Source organism: Phocoena phocoena, chromosome 9, assembly GCF_963924675.1.
Source record: "Phocoena phocoena chromosome 9, mPhoPho1.1, whole genome shotgun sequence".
Classification (NCBI taxonomy): domain Eukaryota; kingdom Metazoa; phylum Chordata; class Mammalia; order Artiodactyla; family Phocoenidae; genus Phocoena; species Phocoena phocoena.
In genome coordinates this window covers 40,901,219-40,922,963 of record NC_089227.1, presented here as the reverse complement: position 1 = coordinate 40,922,963, position 21,745 = coordinate 40,901,219, and the positions used below count along the sequence as shown (strand labels likewise).

General features: G+C 35.9%; 1 pseudogene; it reads left to right on the top strand.

Annotated features, from left to right (window-relative positions):
• Window positions 1-5,097: 5,097 nt before the first annotated feature.
• On the top strand, window positions 5,098-5,568 carry LOC136128315 (RNA-binding protein 3 pseudogene; annotated as a pseudogene).
• Window positions 5,569-21,745: the final 16,177 nt, after the last annotated feature.

Genomic DNA, 21,745 nt, shown 5'->3' with positions numbered 1-21,745 from the left:
TAAGATATGCTGACAACTCTTCCAAGAAGTTTGGCTAAGAGGAGGGAGAAGGGAAAAAAATTAGAAGGGAATGTGAATTTGAAGGAGAAACAAAAAGAAACATGTATGAGGAAGTAAAAATAGCAAGGTTGAGGTTAAAGATATAGTATTAGGAAGGAATAACTGATTAACAGAAGACCCCAAACCAGCTGGGAAGACATGGAACCCAGAGCCCAGATGGAGGAACAAACCTTAGAAGAATCACGCGGTTCACTGTATCAGAAGGGAAAGAGAAAGTATGAGGTCAAGTTAAATTTTAGGTGTGCAGGTGAGAATTAGAGAGTTCTTTTGTCATAGAGTTCATTTCCTACAAAAGTGGGTGGCATGGTCCTATGTGCTGGCATCATGGAGAAGACAGGACAGTTGGATTGATGAAAAATTAATGTTTTACCAAGGAGATGAGATGAAAACTGGTGGATAGTGGAGTAGAAGGTATTGCCAAGAAAGTGGTTATGTCATATAAAAATGAGATTTTAAAAAAACTGAAGAGAGGAGAGCGTTAAATAGAAGAGTCATATCACTAACTCCTTCAATTCACTCATTTACTTGACAGATATCTATCAAGACATACTATGTGCCAAGATCTACCTAGGCATTAAAGAGTCACGGGAACAGCAATTTCAGAAGTTAAAGAAGTAATATGACCGAAAGCTGGAAAGATAAAGTTATGGTCTGAAAATGAGATTTGAAATCAAGGTTACAGATTTTATCAGTGAGGAATGGCTGATATAAGTATCAGAAACAAAAGTGGTTAAAGGAAAAGCTAATGAACTGGTTCAAGTAAATGAAAAGTCCAAGGGATGAGTTAGCTTAATGCCAGAAGACCCAGGGCTCAAATATCAGGACTTGGAATATCTCCATGCTTGGGTATAAAACATGGTTTCTTTGGTTTCATTCCCAGGTACAATAGGTGTCAAAGTGTTTCCTACAGAGCAAATGGCCATAGAAACCTTAGCCTCATATCCTTTCAGTCACATCCAATAATAAACACCAAGGGTTTTTCCCAACCTTCCACAAATATTCTGTGAAAGAAAAAGACTGGACCAGCTTAGGTTAGGCTAAACTAGTTACTGTTGCTAGTTACTAGCAACATTTTGGCTTCCAAGGGGGTTCTCCAGAAAGAGAACCGTCAAGACAAATGGCCTCGGATCTCCAAAGGAGGAATGAATAAAATGAAATAGAGGACTGTAGCTAGAAGAATGCAAATGGGATGCTGCAGAAGTAAACTATGAACTAAAAAGACATAGTTTTTCTATTTCTAATGTTAGTATCTCTTCTTATATGGCCACAAGAATTGATGGCTAACATGGATGGGAGGTAGAAATCATTAGAACTGAGAAATTCAAAGTGTTGGTTCACCAGGTTAGATATTAAAGTCACCTAGGACAGTGGCACATCTTGGGAGAAAGTAGTAGACATCTATGTGCAAAAGGCTTTTAAAATAAAAGTGAATGAGAAGGCTGATGCAGGGAAATAAGGAAAGTAGAGATGGCAAAGCTAGATACTCAAGCCTACTATTATTTTTCTAAATAATGTTATATCTCACATATTGTCAAATACCATTTTAATTGATCTTTTAATATTACCCTTGAAAAAATGATTTTGAATTTCTTAGTAACTGACTTGTCTAACTTTTTTTAATGTTTTAGGAAATTAAAATATAGTGAAAACACTCAAAGTACTTTCAGATTTAACAATTTACATAATATATATTTAATCCTTGGACTTTTTTTTTTTTTTTCAGTACATGGGCCTCTCACTGTTGTGGCCTCTCCCGTTGCGGAGCACAGGCTCCGGACGCGCAGGCTCAGCGGCCATGGCTCACGGGCCCAGCCGCTCCGCGGCATGTGGGATCTTCCCAGACTGGGGCATGAACCCGTGTCCCCTGCATCGGCAGGCGGACTCTCAACCACTGCGTCACCAGGGAAGCCGTGATCCTTGGACTTTTAATACATTTTTGTCTCCTTCCACATTAAAAAAGAATAATTTCTTACTTTGTCATTCTGATATATACACTCAACTTCAGTAACATTTGTTTTTCATTTCCCAGGAATTTTCATGAAATTTCATTCATACTACTACAAGCAATGTGACACTATGTTATATACATGTATACACATATATTAGAAGATTGATATTTGTAAAAGGATATTTTTTAAAAGATTTTTTTTTCAAGAATCTAAGTAATGGGGGTGGGGGAGAGGGAACTGGATGAAGCCAGTCAAAGGGACAAGATTCCGGTTATAAGATATATAAGTACTAGAGATGTAATATACAACATAAACAATTAACACTGCTGTGTGTTCTATATGAAATTTGTTAAGAGTAAATCCTAACAGTTCTCATAGTAAGAAAAAAACTTTTTTTCTATTTCTTTAACTTTGTATCTACATGAGAAGATGATATTCACTAAACTTAATGTGATAGTCACTTCATGATGTAAGTCAACTAATTATGCTGTATATCTTAAAGTTACAGTGCTGTATGTCAATTATTATCTCAATAAAAATGGAAGAAAAATCTAAATTATTATTATACATTTTAAATAATAATTCAATAAAATATTTAGAGTTGGCTTTTGTTTGAAAAATAGAAATTATGGGAAATGTAACTCAAATTCAGTTTTCATTAACACTAATACATGTCTAATTCGGAATAATTTATTCTTAGATTCCATGCTTTTAGAAGCAGATATGTGAAGGGAGCAGAATATGCCACCCTAAAATGCACCACTTTAGCAGGTGAATTATTTGGGGCTGAAGGCAGTCAAGACCAGCAGACTCAGGAAGAGCTTTTTGCCTCCCTCTTAACTGCCTAAAAGAATTTGGATAGGGGGCTGAATCCAGGAGCGAGTGATTACCAGAGGTAACTTTACCTGAAAGACTCCTCTACATAGCAGGGCAAATATCTGATTACCAAACATCTGCTATTCTCATCCTCCTGTGAATCACCCCTCTCCCCTTTGAAGCCCCAGACCCATATCTCTACCCTTAGCTCAGGATAGCATGTAAATCTCAACTGGCTGACTGCCTTTAAGTGTCATGTCTTTGTGGGGTTCCCATATGTACATAATTAAATTTGTTTCTTCTGTTAGTCTGTCTTATATCAATTTAATTTATTAGACCAGCCAAAGAACCTAGCAGGGAAAAGTTTTCCATCGCTGCACATTATTCATGTTAATTTTCTAAAAAATTATACTATTGATAGAAAAATATAAGTGCCCAACTCAACAGAACGTGAAATGAATCAGCAAAAGAAAAATGTCTCCTTGCTTGTTCAAACAACTTAGATCATTCAAGTAGCTTACTACTACAGGCTGTGTGTCTTCTTTTGGCATTATGAAGGAAAATAAACTATATAGAAATTCAGACAGCTACAAGAACATGAGACATCTTGAAGCCATTGAAAGTGAATCCCAGGCATTATGTTATCACAGTGATTTAATGAAGCTATCATTACCATATCAGACTTCCCATCAGATGCCAATATTTAGACCTCAGAAACGCATGTTTAACAAGGGAAAAAATAAGAACGACTAAGTAAACAAATTTGAGATTGGCACAGAGCTGATATATATTCAAAATTTCATAATGCTTTAATAAAGTAAAGAAAAAGTAAAAAAAATTTTAAAGGCTTTCAGCGTGTATACTATCCAGGCTCTAAGTAAATGAAACTCCTTTTTTGATGTTATTGCTTGTTACTGAGTAAATTATTACTTATGCCTCTGCAAAGGCAAGGTATTAAGAGCCATAAGCATCCAATACTTTAAAAATTACTTCTAGCCTCTCTTGCCTTTTGAGATGGTCCATACTCCGTCTGTGGAGTGTGTTTCTCTCTAAATAAATCCACTTGTTGCCTATCATTCTGCCTCCCGATGAATACCTTCTGTGCTGAGACACAAAGAACCTGAGCCTCAGTAAGTCCAGACACCAGATACTGAAACTCCCACCAGGTGGGAGAAGATAACGGTATGCTGCCCACAAGCATGTAGTTCCCAGACCAGTTGGAACCAAGAGGTTGATGATGCGTACTCCCACTTACTTCACCACCAACCAGTCAGAAGAATGTCCACAAGCTGATTACGCCCTTTTTGAACCATTGCTATAAAACTTCTTACTGCCTCTCCAAGTTGGGACACATGGTTTTGAGGGCATTAGCCCACTGTGGCCCCCTTTCCCTAGCAAAGCAATAAAGCTATTCTTTTCTACTTCATCGAAAACAATTTAAAAAAATAAAAATGAAAGTTACTTCTACAATGTTTGATAATTTTTCAAAAGGCATATCAAGACAGAGGAAATTTCAATTATTAAAAAAAAGAAATGCACGTTTACCTTTTTACCTTCTGAATAGTTACAACTGAATGGAGTACTTTTCCCCCTCCCCACCTCCTCCTCCCATTCCCCCTCTCATTCTCACTTTCTCCTTCCCTCTTCCCCACTTCCTAAGTGTGGCAGAAAAACAACCTGAGAAAAATGCCTTTTCATTATTCTATAGCCACACGTTTTCATTTTTCAAACTCACTATATTTGACAAGAATTAATTTAAATTACACTAATGAATCTGCACTTGTATGAGGAATTATTTTTTGGTTGACAAAATGTTCCTTAGATAAAATAGTAGACAAACAGCACTGTTTTGAGGGAAAACAATAAAGGCTTTCTTTCTAAGTATAAGGGAAACTTAGTCATGAGAAATAGCTGAATTGATTTCCAAAGAGTGATCAAATTCTTCCACTTCTTCAAATAAACTTCCAATGCAGCAGTGCATGAAGAGCTCCCTTGTGAGACACTATTTTACTCTTCTGCTGTAAGATTATAATCTGCATTAAAGATAGACAAGTTCTTTTTAATATTTCTTTGATAATATCAAAACTAATAGCCACAATTTGTGATATTAACTTCATCTAAAAATGCATTCCAGATATTCCTGTGAATAGGGAAATCTGTGTGAATTATACTCTAGTCTAGCCTACAAAAAGAAATGACAGCCCAGTCTCTCAGCTTCTTGGCAGTAGCTGTCTCTTCGGCCTTTTAATTTCCAGGACTTGAATTTACCACCATGTCCTCTGAAGAAGGGAAGCTCTTTGTGGGAGGGCTCAACTTCAACACTGATGAGCAGGCTGTGGAAGACCACTTCAGCAGCTTCAGACCTATTTCTGAGGTGGTTGTTGTCAAGGACTGGGAGACTCAGCGATCCCGGGGCTTCGGCTTCATCACCTTCACCAATCCAGAGCATGCCTCAGATGTCATGAGAGCCATGAATGGAGAGTCTCTGGACGGTCGTCAGATCGGTGGAGACCACGCGGGCAAGTTGGCCCAAGGAACAAGAGGGGGTGCCTTTGGGGCCTATGGGCGTGGTCACAGCTACTCTAGAGGTGGTGGGGACCAGGGCTATGGAAGTGGCAGGTATGACAGCCGACCTGGAGGATATGGATATGGATATGGAAGGTCCAGAGACTATGGCGGCAGAAGCCAGGGTGGTTATGACCGCTACTCAGGAGGAAATTACAGGGATAATTATGACAACTGAGATGAGGCATGTACACCTAATGTAGATACACAAGGAATAAAACTTCTTCTGATCCAGCACCATCCCTCCAAATGGCTATATTTATAAAGATTTTTGGAGCTGCACTGAAACATCTGTTTTAGTTACATCAACTTATTTTTTTGAGTAGAGCTCCCAAGGTAGCTTGTTAAAGACCTTTCATAAAGTTCCATGTGTTTTTTTTTTTTTTTTTTTTCTCCCATTTAAAGACAAATTCTGAGACGTTTGTGGAGTCTGGATATTTTTTACCAGTTTTTTAGTTGGGGCTCTCAGGAATGTTGGTTCTAGCAAAAAATGTTTGCCCATACTGATTTTTTTAAGTAATGTGCATCTAGGAACATTTTAAACACCTGTACACAATGTTTAATCGTGATTAGGAAGCAATTTCTAACTGTAACTATAAGAAATGAAGAACATGATTACTTAGAGGTGTTTTTTACTCCAGATCTCTGCCTTGACTATATAGAAGTTTCTTAAAAATATCTGTCATTTTTTTCTTAATACTGGAAGAAACAAATATTCTGTTGTGTTTCACGTAGCGTTTAGGATGTCTTTCACCAAGTTGATTAAAAAGATGAAATTTGAAAACAAAAAAACAACAACAAAAAAAAGAAATGACAGACGGAAGGTCATTAATGCTAAAAATATGGAGAGGCATTGAGGTTTTTGGTTTTGGTTTTTAACAGAGCATCTATGAATGCATTCATGTCATTTGTCCCAACCTCCAGTTTTGAATTTTTTAGGGGAAGTGTGGAGGAAGATTTGGGCAATAAAGGAGGAAGAGGAAAGGAGGAAATCTAAGTCTCAACCCCATGATCTGCCTCAGTTCCAAGTATACATATTTTGTTCTTAGTTAGAAACATTTTTCTTCCAAGAGTTAAACATGGTAAAGGTGGTCCACTGGCTAAGAGAAAATGATTTGGGGCTACAAATGTATTCATTCATTTAACAGCACTTAAGTACCTACTATATGCCACTCCATATAGGAAACAATATCTGCTCTCAAGTAGCTCACTGTCTAAAAAAGAGGTAGGGAGGGCCAGAATATGTACCATGAGGTATGATACAGTCAAATTTCAATAATATATATATGCACTGGTTACTAAGGAAGAACAGGAGTTAGCAACACTGAGGAAGGAAGAAGGTATTCAACTTAGAACAGTACAAATACACAGGACTAAAATGGGTCTTGAATCAAAAAACTCAACAGCAAATACCTTGATATATCTGGAATACAGGACTGTGAGTAAATGCAAAACAATCTGACTGAAAAGTAGGTAGGGCTTTTAACACTGTTAAAAAGTTAAGAAATATTATAAACATAAAAATGAGATGCCATTGAAGGATTTTCATATAGTAATAATGCCTATTTTTAAAAAAACACCTAATTCTAGAAGATAAAGCGCAAATAAAAATCACATATCATTCTTAAGAAAATTAACTTATATTGCATTTCTATCATAAATACAAAATAAGAACTCCTTTTTTGTAATATGACCACAATAGCAAACTGGAAAAAAAAAGTAAGAATTCCTTAATGACTCAAATACCCAGTTGGTGCTAGAATTCTAAAATAGGGTAATGATATGACCATAATCGCACTGGCAGTGGTAGAGAGGGGAAAACTGAGGTGGGTGGGGACAAAACAAAAGAGCAATATGACTAACTAGAATCCTCGTGCAAAATCCCAGACAAGCAGGTATGCCCAGAAGAGGCTTGGCTTCTAGTTAGGAAAGCTTCCAGGTGGGAGTTTACCTTTATTCATTCTACTCCATCCATTCACACTAATAGAGTAACTAGTTCTACCTATATTGAAGATGATTAATTTTAACAAAATTCTAGTCAAAAAAATGATTAAGCTTTCTAGAAGGGGAACCCATAAAATTCAAATATTAGCAAACAAGAATTCTTAACTCTTGGATCCCCTATATTAAAGTTTGCAAAGTTAAAGTAATTAACTCATATATAATTATGAGTCCTTTTATATAGGAGTATAATAGCTTTTAGGCCATGAAGCAATGACTAAGTCATTAAAGGGCAATTTCTGACCATTTCAGCTAGGAAGGGAGTTTTTCTAAGAATTACAAAGCAGGGACAGAGACAAGAAGTAAGGGATTCAAGTTCGAAAACTACAGATGTGTAATATTCTTGGTACTGCCCTGTCCAAACTTGGCTGTCTACATTCCCAACTAACCCTGGAACATCTTTTCCAACAGTATTGGACCTCCTGAAGAATAAAATGAGATCTCCTTTTGTGACGAAGTCTAAGGTAAACTTGGAAATTTGGTAAAGGATACTTCCCATACTCATACCCCCCAGAATTATATGGGCAGAAGAGGGAGGGACCTCTTTTTTAAAATCATATGCTTACAGAACATTTAGTACTTCTTGAATTTGTAATCTCCAACTCCCCACTCAGTGAATAAACCAGCTACATCATAAGGCAGCTTTTAGTCCCTGATTCCATCACCAAATTTGCTAGTCTTTTTATTTATTTAATTTTGGCTGCGTTGGGTCTTCGTTGCTCTGTGCAGGGTTTCTCTAGTTGCGGCGAGCAGGGGCTACTCTTCGTTGCAGTGCACAGGCTTCTCATTTCACTGGCTTCTCTGTTGTGGAACGTGGGCTCTAGGCATGCGGGCTTCAGTAATTGTGGCACTCGGGCTCAGTAGTTATGGCTCGCAGGCTCTAGAGCGCAGGCTCAGTAGTTGTGGGCACAGGCTTAGTTGCTCCAGGGCATGGGGGATCTTCCCAGACCAGGGCTCGAACCCGTGTCCCCTACATTGACAGGCGGATTCCCAACCACTGCACCACCAGAGAAGTCCCTCACTAGTCTTATATATACATCAAGGAGTTGATTAAATTCTTAATATCCCATTTTGAAGGATAAAAATTGAAGGAGGTAAGAATATAATATTTAATGAACCCCTTTATGCACCACACAATGTACAGGACATTTTACCTGTTTTATTTCACTTAATGAGCAGACGGCTGATGGTTTTGCCACTGGAATAATTTGATAACAGTAAAAATGTGGTAGAGAATTAAGGCTGAAAGTATCACATATCAAGTAGTATAAAAAGCTGTATGGGGCTTCCCTGGTGGCACAGTGGTTGAGAGTCCGCCTGCCAATGCAGGGTACACAGGTTTGTGCCCCAGTCCAGGAAGATCCCACATGCCGCGGAGCGGCTGGGCCCATGAGCCATGGCCGCTGAGCCTGCGCGTCCAGAGCCTGTGCTCCACAACGGGAGAGGCCACAACAGTGAGAGGCCCGCGTACCGCAAAAAAATAAATAAATAAATAAAAAGCTGTATGTTCTTCACTCACCTCTTAATTCAATTTATGTTGTGGCACCTAATATGCATATAATGACTTTGTTTTGGTCAATGTAAAGACTAATTTGTCTGAGAGATTTAGTACTGATCCATGTAGAACTATGGTCACTATTGGAATTTGAGTGTCACTTATTTTTTAAATGTGTAACATTATTGACCATATACGTTATAACTTATGAAATATACAACATTAGAAAAAGATACCTATGAGGAGAAGCCATTTGCCATTTTAAAGTTACATTAATATAGGAAAAGTAACTATCAACTCAGTCGCTTGAGACATTTTTTAAACAATTTCTGGATATCACTTCGAATTTTTATCCTCAAAGCTTTCTGTATAGTGTGGGTATTGGCTGGAGGTCTGCAGGGGCTGGTTGCAGAGAACTAGGAAAACATTTCACCTTCTCCCTCACTGCGACACTCAGTGTGCACCCACACTCCCTGTGGTTTGCACCTCTAGATTTATAAGAACAAACCAGGAAAAAGGTAAACATGTAAAAGGAAAGTAAATAGGATGCTGGAATGTGAGTAAGCCTTCAGAATAATTTGCTCCGAAATCAAAGAAGGTAATTTAAGCTAGCAAAAGGTCAAGGGCACGAGCTTTTAGCCATAGATTCTGGCACTACACAGAACCTCATTAGTGTTTGGGGTTCAAACAGAGGCCCCTCTAGAGAGGCAAGTGAGGGAACCAAACTCCAGAAGCCCATCAGGAAGCTGACACTATTTCTTTTGCGAATAAGTTCTTTTCAGAATAGTATATATGCTTCCTGAGAACTATTGTTTTTTTTTTTTCCCTACGGTATAGGATTAAACATCCTGATGAACAAAGGACATTTCTGAACACTGTTCCACATGGTTTGAACCACGGCCAATGCCTCTTAAAATAAAAGACCTTGTCAATTTAAATTCTCGTGTCCTATGTTTGATTTGATTTGATTATTTTTAGTTTCATAAGCCAATAGTTCCTCAAGCCAGGTTGGTGCAAACGGTAATCACACAAGTTCAATTGATTAACTTTCATTTATTCTTTATGTGGAAAAAAAATGAACATGCTATGATTCCTGGTACTGCTAGACAAATAGGATTTCTAACTATTTTACAAATACAAAAACACATACATTTACTGAGTGCTTTTCATGTCCCAGGCACTGAGAAGCTCTTTACATGTATTAACTCATTTAATCTTCATTTTTACCCTACAAGATATGTGCTATTACTCGTTTTTTATACAAAAGAAAACTAAGTCACAGACAGTTTAAGAGACCTACTCAATGTAACTCAGGAGATGACAAAAAAGGATTCATATCCCTCAGTTTGGCTTTATAGTTCTATGCTCTTATCTGCTATGTCACACCATGTTTACTGAGTTTTTCTTCTGTTGGCTGGTGTTAGCCTAAGTTTTTCCAGATTATCAGCTGTTAGAAGGCAAACAATTTAAAACAAAAATAGAGTCCATGGACTGAATTAAGGATTAAGGAAAACAGTGATGTAACTTTAAGAAGAGATTTTTAAAGTATGTTCTGGCATATATCAGTGATTCTCCAGAAATAGGATTATCTAGGCCAGCCTCCCAAAATGCCAACTGAATTTCAGAACCATTTTCTTAATGTCCGCAAGGCAAGTAGCAAATAGAAGATATTATTAGACACTGCCAATTAATGAACAGTTAAAATGTATTCATTTTTATGTAAATAATTCAACAAAAATTGGCAATTCACAAAGTTGTGAACTACATGAATACAAACTATGAATCTTTGATTAAGATTCGCAGAACTGTTTTTAATGAGTCAATTTTGGAAGTGCTTTCTGTAGAAGAGTAACTCTAGGAGAAAATAGTTGTGTATAAAATAGAGCAAATACCCATTATGAAGCACAAGTTGGAGAAAAGTAGGTCATGTTCTCATACTTAGCAATCTAAAGAAAACAGTATAGAAATCTAAAAAATTGTTTATGTATATGTAATAATTTATAAACTAATTTCTTAAGGTTATTTCATAGAGGAGCACTTTCTTGGAGTCAAAGAACTCCTAGTTCCCTACCTTTTTTTATTTAAGAATCCCAAGATCCATTCGTCTCATAGCTAAATTGTTAAGTGTATATTATTTGCATTTGATGTATATATGTCACAAACGTGTGTCTTCTGCTTTAGTACCTGGTGATCTGGTAGTTTTGCTTTATTTACTTGTCACATATTTTAGAACTGTCAATTAGATGGTGTCCAGATGAAAACAGGAAATACGACATTGAGGGGTCTGGGAAAGTCACTCCTTAAGTGACATTTTGGCACAAAAAAGAAAAAGTAGAGGGATTCCTGTTAAATCTCTGAATATTTGAAGAAAAAATATGTTCTGAGTTGCTCCTGCTACAAAATGTTAAACTGAGCTTCCAAAGTTAGATTCTAGATAAGGATTTATTATGGGGACCACGAATCAGTGCAATGATTCTTAAACCCCTCAGTCACACTGATGAAGGTTTAAAGTACAATCATTTTGAAGAATGGAGGGCTGGGAAGCCCCTTCTCCCAACTCCAAGTTAATAAAGAAGAGCTGTAGGAAGGGAAGGAGATCCACTGAATGAGTGCTTATCAGCTTTGCATTTTCCAGATTAAGGTCAAACACCTGGCTACCTTTTTTTTTTGATGAAAGGCACAATGGAGAGGTCATTCTCACTAGTCAGCTGGTACTCAGTTTTCAAGAAAATGAATTTATCAGGATTTTCCATAGACCAGATGCAGGCCACATAAATGAAAGAGCACATATGGGATCATTTAAGTTCCTTTCATGAAGACCACTGGAAGAGGTGTAAAGACCTCAGCAAAAGAAAGAGTGACAGGTCAGAATGGAAATACAACAAGAGAACTGCTAAGTAAGCCAACCTGAAAAAGGCTATATATTGTATAATTCCAACAATATGACATTCTACAACAGAAAAAAGTATGGAGACAGTAAAAAGATTAGTGGTTTCCAGGGATTAGTCGATAGGGAGGGAGGAATAGAGCACACAAGATTTTTAGGGCAATGAAACTACTCTGCACAATACTCTAATTGCCAATATATGATCATACATTGTCAAACACATAAAAGGTACAACTGAGTGAACCCTAATATAAACCATGGGATACAGTTAATTTATCAACATTCATTTGTCAATTTTAACAAATGTACTATACCAGTGCAAGATGTTCACAGGGAAAACTGCAGGGCGTGGGGAGGGGGGATATATGGAAGTCTCTGTACATTTTACTCAATTTTTCAATGAGCATAAGCTGCTCAAAAAATAAAGTTTCTCGAAATAAAAATAAAGGTATCTCAAAAAGAAAGCAGGCAGAAACTGTTTTAAAAGATAGCACCAACCACGAAAGAGGAGGAGCGGTAAGAGAATGGGGGAAGGAAAAGGAAATGAATAGTATTTGAAGGTGTCAGACTGGGTGAAATTATTTGAAACATGGTTGGTATGCACTCACAGACGAACGCTTTCAGAGACATTATTGTCGACCTTGCCAACTGCAGAGAATTCTGAGACTAGTGGTTAGGAAGCTTCCATGAGCATCACTCTTGATCCTTAGTCAAGTCACAATTTGTCCTTAAGGATACTTTCTATATACCTCTAGCTGCAAATACTTATAAGTGTCTCCCATTACCCTAACGTTCGTTTTCCAAATACCTGAATTTGGATAGGATAGAAAAACATAACTACCCAAAAATATTCGTAAGTGAATTGGTGACCTGTAAAGCCCATTATCACTGAAATCTCCCCATTTAATACTAGTTTTCCATATTCGTTGCTCAACCTCTTTAATGTTCAGTCCCTACTGACTGTCGCCTGGAATGCTGAAAATACTATGCAAATAATATTAAATTATTTACAGAGTAAAATTTTAAAAGTAACAAATTATTTATAAAGTGATGTTGGAAAATACAATTGGAAAGCCATAGACAAATGGTGATATACCAGAGTTTAACAAATTAAAAACTGAAGACAAAAATCCAAGTTTCAGAAGAGATTAACTTGAGTATCAAAGCATTAATAAAAGATGTTTGGGGAAATGGGTAGTGCCTGGTATCAGATGTTTTTAAAAGAGATCCTTGTACTGACTGGCTGTAGGATTACAAACATCAAGTAAAAGGATCAGGTCATACCATCCTATCATTTTGTTTGGAAAACCATAATACCCTAAACTATTGTAAATAAGAGAAAAATACCTCCATAAGTTTCTTTCATTTTTTAAGATACTGTCCTACTATGTCCACTGCCCTCAACTACCTACTATGACATTTTGATACTTTTAATGTATGTATAGTGGGCTTTTTCTGATACAATTATTTTTTTGAATTTTTGAATTTTATTTTATTTTTTATACAGGTTATTAATTAGCTATTTTATACATATTAGTATATATATGTCAATCCCAACAATTATGTTTTGATAAGATTCCCATAACTGCCCCCATACCTGTGAACACTTGCCCTATTCATAAATCTATAAGAAATATGACAAAAGAATATACCAAGCATCTTCCACTGGTTTCACCCCTCCTTTTAGTCTAGAGTACGATTATATTTAATTAACAAAACAATTAGTATTTTTGTAACTACAATGTAGTATTTTAATATAATCTTAGTGATCAGCCCTCATTTCTATTTCCAATGTTGTGTCTGTCACTATTGTTGGCACTGAAAGACATAGGAGAAGTGGAATATAGCATCCATGCCTGAGAGAACTGCATTCAGGTTAGAGTTCTTTTATAATTCTAAATCAAAAAAGAGCTATTCATAGTTAATAATCATTTAATTATTTAACTTAATTATTCACAATTTAATTAGTGAAAGGGGTGAGGGCTGCAGCAGAAAATACTTAAAGGACAAAATCAAAGAGGCAGAACTTAACCCTTCCCTTTAGCAATGTTTTAAATGGCCAGAAAAATATGGTAACAACCTAAGTGTCCATCAACAGATGAAGAGATAAGATGTGTATATACAGAATGGAATATTATGCAGCCATTAGAAGAAAGCAACTCTTGCACTGTGCAACAACACGGATGGACCCTGAGGCATTATGTTAAGTGAAACAAGTCAGAAGCAGAAAGGCAAATACTACGTGGCATCACATATTTGCAATCTAAATAAAAAATCAAACTCATAGAACAGTAGAAAAGTGGTTGCCAGGGGCTGGGAGAAATAAGGAAATGTTGGTAAAAGGGCACAAACTTTCAGCTATAAGATGAACAAGATACGAGGATCTAATATATAACATGGTGACTACAGTTGATAACACTATTGTATAACACTACTGTATAACTGAAATTTGCTAAGAAAGGAGAACTTAAATGTTCTCACACACAGAAAGATAAAAATGTGAGGCAATGGATGTGGTAATTAACTAGACAGGGAGGAATCCTCTCAACATATATCATAATGTGCAATCTTTACAATTTTGTCAATTATATCACAATGAAATTGAAAAAAGGAAAAAAAGGAGACTTGTGTGCTCAATCATTTAAAAAGCAAAAAACACCATATTTGTAATACATAGGTAATAGAGATACATAAAAAATTAAATACCCAGAAAAGCGTAGAGAATGTCCCCAATAGATTTAACGGTAAAAAGACAAAAATGAACACTGGCGGTTTTTTAAGAGCAATGGGGCCTAACAGGAATGGTATTTTATTAGGAAGCAAGGGATACAAAATTACAGGGGACAAATATATAATAAATTGAGAGTTTACTACTTACTCCCTAATCATTAGCTTAGAATGCTATTGCAAAAGTGTTTCAAATTAGCAACATGTAAGGATCTGTTCAAAGAAGTAAAATTAATGTTGGTCTGCCCTTGAAATAGTTAACTTATTTCTGTGTTTTCCATAGTTTTAAGCACAGGATCTTTTTAACTTTTAAATTATATAATTTTATAGAGAAATTTTTTCTTTAAAAGATAAATACCTTGTACACCATTCTCACCTCTACTTAATCTCAGAATCTGAGTTTCATATTTTGCTCTGTCCTGAATGACAGAAGGCTTTTCTCTCCTTGTTCTCTCGTCTGTACAACTCCCAGCCGCCAGAAGATTATTCCATTCTCATTCCTACTCCCTTGTCTTTCTACAGTCCAATACAAACGCAGAAAAGGAGAAGGAAAAAAAGGCAATGTTGGGCATGTCTTTGATGAGTATAAATTTTTATTGATTTTCTCCATTTCCTACAAGCACACACCTTTGAAAAAAGAGGAAAAAAAACCAAAACACTGCTCTCTTAAGCTTTTATCCTTCTTGGCAGAATGCGGTTTAAAATGTACATACAATAACTTAACTCTCTTTATAGCTCCCAGATATCCCTAGATATCTGCAGTTGTTATAACCATCTTTAAATATCACTGCTCCAGCAAGATGCCTTATAGTGTTTCTAAAACATTTTGTATTTCTAAGAGAGAATATTGTATAAAGCCTTTAACATTTGGTTTTTTTTTTTTTTTTTTTTGCGATACGCGGGCCTCTCCCACTGCGGAGCACAGGCTCCGGACGCGCAGGCCCAGCGGCCATGGCCCACGGGCCCGGCCACTCCGCGGCACGTGGGATCCTCCCGGACCGGGACACGAACCCGCCTCCCCTGCATTGGCAGGCGGACTCTCAACCACCGCGCCACCAGGGGAGTCCCTAACATTTGGTTTTTTTAACTGAAAGGAGTTTCATTACAATCATTGTGTACAGTTGTAAGCAGAGCTCACAAATAAATTTTGTTTTCAAATAGTAAAGCCAATTTCAAGTAAATGCTTGATTTTATAATATCCTCTACTTGTTTGAAAAGATCCTTGGGCAATGTAAAATAATTTATACCTAAAAGGAGACTTGTGATTATTCAATATATCCCATAGATGTTGCTGCACTATTCAGAACTCGGCACACACTGGGTATTCTGTAAGCATTGAGTGACTTAGTGTGAGCCTCTAACCCTGCAGCTGTCCCATCACGAGGATGAAAGCTTTAATAATTGCACATTCAGAGTTCTTCATTTTTAGCTGACACATTTCCTTTCATTTTACATGGGTCTAGTATCAAATGTTCTGAAAAACTAATAAAATGTGGACCTGCATATTTGGAGAATAAAACTTTTCTATTTTGTCAACCTTTTATTGAAAAAACAAAGCTTTCTGGGTTGGGGTTTGATCTGGGGGCTCATTTGCTGACATTAACTTTAAGGGCACATATTTTTGATATAAGCATGTCCTTTTATTTTTCCCAGATTAACAGATCTTCCAAAGTCTCAACATTTTTTCAAACTGCCACTGGGGAAGTCATAAATTGTTTTATCCTATAATAAGAAATTTATTCTTGTTATAGGGTCTGTTCTTTTTGTTTAGATTGTGGCAAGACAAGATGTGGTTAGGTATATCTAGAATTGATACTTCCAAGGCTGTTTCCACAATTGAAGCAAAATTGAAGACCAAGGCAGTTTCTCATTATTGTTGAGCTGATTAAGAAGATTATTCTGTAAAAACAACTGAGAAGTAAATAGACACTTAAGGAATGGATAGACCATGTGACATTGAGGTTTTTGCTTAAGTTATCAAAAAATATTTCAAGTGTGGGATACAACCTAATTTTACACCTTGACATTAATTTTTAATGTTTCCAAATTAAAGTGAACACAAGCTGTTTTGCAAATGCTACTTTCATTGAAAAAAAAAAAAAACTCTTGTTCATATATAAAGATGCTGTACTGGTCCACTACTAGAGATGCTCTTAGAGAACTGTTAATCTAGGAGGAAATAATTGTGGGGTTTTTTTTTCCTTAGTTCCCTTTGTAAAACAAAAGCAAACATTTGAGACAAATGGTAGAGTTAGATGTAGAATCACAATCTTATATTCCACTGTTTACTCTTTGCCAGCTCCTGTTTTAATCATTTTAACTATAAGCAACATTGTCCAAATTACACTAAAGCATTTATATGAATTATGAGAAATGTAAAATTCAAGCCATCTTGAAGAGGGAGTTCTGGTTAAGTAACATGTGTAAGATTACACAGCTATTAAGTAGCAAAAGCAACCTTCAGTCAATCTTAACCACCAAACTCGAAGCTTCCCACATTGAATTCTTGGTACCCTTTGGGGAAAAAATTCTTTGCCTATCATCTTATGGCTCACAGCTTTGTCGTCATTAAAGGAATCTTCCAAGAATTTTCGGAACAAGTGATCTAATATACACAATGATAGGTGTGCATGTCCTGTGTCGGTCCCTGAACAAAGTTTGTTAACACTGTGTTTAAGTACATATGTAGAGCAGTCCACACAATTGCCTCTAACAAGAATACGGCTCTTTAGAGTAAAGAGAAACCCTATAAATCCTTCTGATATATTGTCCATCAAAATATTACTTATCTGACACTCATATACACACACACCTTTGCATATTTTACATAACCACATACACACATAATTTAGTCTTACAGAAGTTAGTTCCTTCCATAAACCCAACAGATATGAATCTAGCAAGAGAAAGCAGGAGATGAGAATTTAGCAAAAAAAAATTTGAAAAGCACTACAGCAGGACAAAAAGGGCAGGGGGGAAAACTAGCTGGTAGCTAATTTTTGTGGGTAATTCAAATGTGCTAGGCAATATTCTAAGTTCTTTATATATACTAAGTCATTCAACCCTCGCAGCAAGGCATTGAAGATGTATAAATATGTCACTTTACAAACAACCTCAGGGAGGATAGCTAATATATTCAAAAATCACATGGCTAGGAAATGGTGAAGCCAAGATTTGCATGCAGTCAGTCCGGCTCCAGAAACCACATTTTTCACCATTAATGGCCTAGTTTTGTTTATATCAAGAGAGCAACATCCTCCCAACACATAAGAATATCAAATCTCTAGTGTGTGTGATTGAAAGTACTATCATGGTGATAATGATTTATGCTAGCAAGAACACTGTTTTGTGATAAATCAACAACATTTATTACAAGTCAATGACAATGTAATTTTAAAAGAACCAAATCCAAGTCTGGATTCTTGAACTGTTACTAGAAGACAACCCAGTTTCAATCATGCATTAAATATATTATGATATATTAGCCACAATATTTAAAATATTTACAGATGCTCCAAGCTCCTATACTTAATATCTGATTCTGAATCACCTATTTAAGTACTTAAGTCCCACTATTTCAGCCTGGTATTCTCACGCACAATATCAAAGATACCTAGGGACAAAATAGCAAATGGGAGAAATTTATTTCATGATGCATTTTACAGCCAATTTCAGGAACCAACATGGATGAACTACCATCTACCCTTTATTACCCAAATCTCCCTTCAAATACTCCCAATGATCCTAACATCACTATACATTAAACAGATGAAAATTCCTGTGAAACTATTCAATGTGTTTTATATTTGTCACTAATAGCAGCTTTCACTGTTACTTACCTGGTTTCACATCAAGTCTGTCACATGGTTGGTTAAATTAAGGGCATCATTTTTTACCCACTGCAAAAGGTGTTTTACTTTAAATCATGGTGATTGAAGAGAAATTTAATTAAAGGAGTTTGAAGAGTGGATGAATACTTGTGAAATTTCTAAACCTTATAAAAACTCAAGTGCTTCTAAAGAAAATGGAGTAGTTATTTAACTCATTACTTTATACCAAAATGTATTGATTTCAGTAACAAGTGTTAACACAATCATGTCTTATAAATCATTTAAGTTAACAAGTTTAATATCCTCTTTAATTATAGTTTAAATACAGCCTACAGTTAAAATAATTTATGATTTAATTCATCCACAATCTGATTCCTTTCAAACAGATTGCCAATTTCATTATCATTTATTAAACAATTATTTTCCTATCTATAAAACTTCTCACAGGTGGGATTTTTATTGGCAAATGAATTTCTATACATCTATAGTATCATGTAGATTATAAATGAATAAACAATTATTTCTATAATATTCAGTAAATATTCAGTAAACACCTATAAAGCTATTTAAGAAAAATTGTATGCCAAGTAGTTAATAAATTTGACAAACACCACGTAATTCAGAACTACTTGAGTTTACCAGAATTTCAACATTCAAATATATATACCAGAACATAAAATATTTAATACATCAGGCACTGAAAGTTATAAAATCAGCACTATTAAAAATAACTGAATAATCAAAATAAGAAAGCTGGTTCAAATCCCTTAAGAATTGTGTGGTTTTTTTTTTTAATTCAACAAAAGTTAGAATCTAGAAGATGTTGAAAAAAATGAGTTTTAAGAAAGAATGCCATAATCTACTAAAGAAGGAAAGGATTATTAATAATAATTCCTATGGCTTTTTCCAGATAAATCTTCTCTCACATTTTTGAACTATGATTTTATTCCTCTAAACTGAGATAATTTACACAAATGATTTTAAAATATTATTTCCTATTCCTTCATTTAAGAAGACTAATATTTTTATCAAATTAAGCTATTCTCACTTCTGTAAAACTGACCCACCCACAAAAAAAAAAATCAAACCTTTGAAATAAAACAAAAACAAGACACTGCCACAGAATCTTAACTTTTTTGGACTGCTTTTTATCATGGAGATTAAAGATGTACGCAAAGGTTTTAATCTTCCAGTCCCAGAACTACCAGTTGATGCAGAACCTTAATCTAAGATTCAGTTATAAAATGGGGGAATAGGACTACATGGCCTGTGAATATACCGTCAACTCAAAATTACCTTTCAAGTTTGTTTTAAACACTTAATTTCAGAAGACAAGATGGGTACAGGAAAGAACTAAGTTTTAAAATATGGAACTCTATAACAACATTTTCACTAAAATTATAATATTTACTGCTCTCCAAAACTTGGGTTATTTTCTCAAAGCAGTAGTTTATTCTATGAAAAGATAATGATACTGTACATCCCAATATGGACACTTAGTTAAAAATATCAAAATATTTTTTCAACTTCAGATGGAATTGCACTGATCCTTTGCCTCCCACCCTTGGAATTTTTCTTTTTTTATTTTTTAATCTCTAATTTAAGAGCTATGAAGCTGTGGAGGGAAAATGAACAAGGAGTTGCAGAAGGTTTCTTTGTCAGATACTACTGATTACATATGTATGGAGAAATAAGCATCCTTGAAATCATGTTTAAAAAGGTAAGAGACTAGAGACAAGAAGATCAAAGAGCTAGGTACTTTTTCTTCTTTTAAAGAACAGAAAAATCCACCATGGATATTCATTTTTTTATATATACTGTAGCTCAATTTGTGTGGTTGAACAAGTCATAGTGAGTTGGCTGCCTTCTGTTTTGGATGTTTTATTAACTGAGGTTATTTTCCCTGGCATGCAGATACTTATTTGTATAATTTTACTACAAGTTAAGAAAAAGGCCAAAGCCAAGCCAAGCCTTTTTGTCTATGAGATTATCAAAACCTATCTGCACATTTTTAGAGCCTTCCTAAACCTGTATCACTCCTCTGAAATTTAGTATTTGTCTTTAATTTCATAATACATTGGTTTATTTTCCTCAGACCACTGGAAGTTACAAAGGCAAAGAAAGCAAAATTGCTATTACTTCTTGGATAGTCACCATTCAAGTACCATTTAAACACCTTCCCAGTGTTTAAAGCCAAAGTAGTGGTTGTGAGATTTCAAATGTTTACATATTATCCACAGCCACATGTGCCTTTGATGTTGGATTATTTGAAAATAATTAACTGGCATTTGGATTTACACATCTGAGCAATCTGACCTTCAAGTATTAGCTCTGCCTTCAACAACTGTACTCCATTTTGAACTTTACCAGAATCTTTTTTCTTTATTTTTCCCCTAAAATTATTTTATATACATGGCCCATAGAGTCCCGGATTTGTGCCCCTATTTTCATAGCTACATGTTTAGTTGTATCTTTAAGAAGCTGTTTTATTGTGTTTACTATTAAAGGAGTCAGAAAAGACTGATTAGGGAAGCTGAAGCTTCCTTCCTCACATCTGGGACCAGCAGCCAGAATGAAGGAATCCGATAAGTTTATGCTTTTGGTCACCACTTTCTTCTAGCCCAAGCTCAGAAACCTGTTGATCTCTATCGCCTCAGCCCAGTCATTCTGGTAATTCACCTGAACAGATCAGTGAGCACCTAACTGAGCCCAATACTGAACTAGGAGTTAAGATATCTGTGTAAAAATCCAAAGTATGAATAACATAGTATTTGCTTACATTGTGGCAGGCACTGTGTTAATAAGATTTGTTTCTCACTATAAGATTTGAGATAAGTACTAATATTATGCTCAGGTACTGATATAGAAACCAAAGCTTTGGACAGATTAAGCACATTGGCCAAGATCCCACAGCTGAGCCAGAGACAAAGCAATTACGGAATAACTGTTTCTTTAAAGAAGTCAGGCTCCTTCGTGAGAATAAAAAACTTTCTCCCACTGTCTTTCAACCTTCTCTGGCCTAGTTCTTTCCCTGCTCCTGGATAAAACCTTAGGAAGTATCCACAGCTTTCCAGTTCCCTTTAATCAAAAGAATAATTTCATTTCACTAGTTAAGATGTCCACTTAACATAATAATCAAAATCTCTAACTTCATAGAAAGGTGAAACTTCTGCTTTTCCCAGCTTGAGCCTATTTCAGACTAAAAAGGCTGTAGTGGTGACCGGGTTAGTGCTTTCTTCTCCTTGTCCTTCCCCCTTCACTGGACTGTGACTCCTTAGGGGTCACATGGGGGAAGGGGAAGGTACCACTGTCATGTACAGGCAGAGTCCTCTGGGTGACAGAGGACAAATCCTGAGTGGGGAGAAGGAACACATTTCTCCATTTCTCAAAGGACATCCAACTGAACACGGAACTT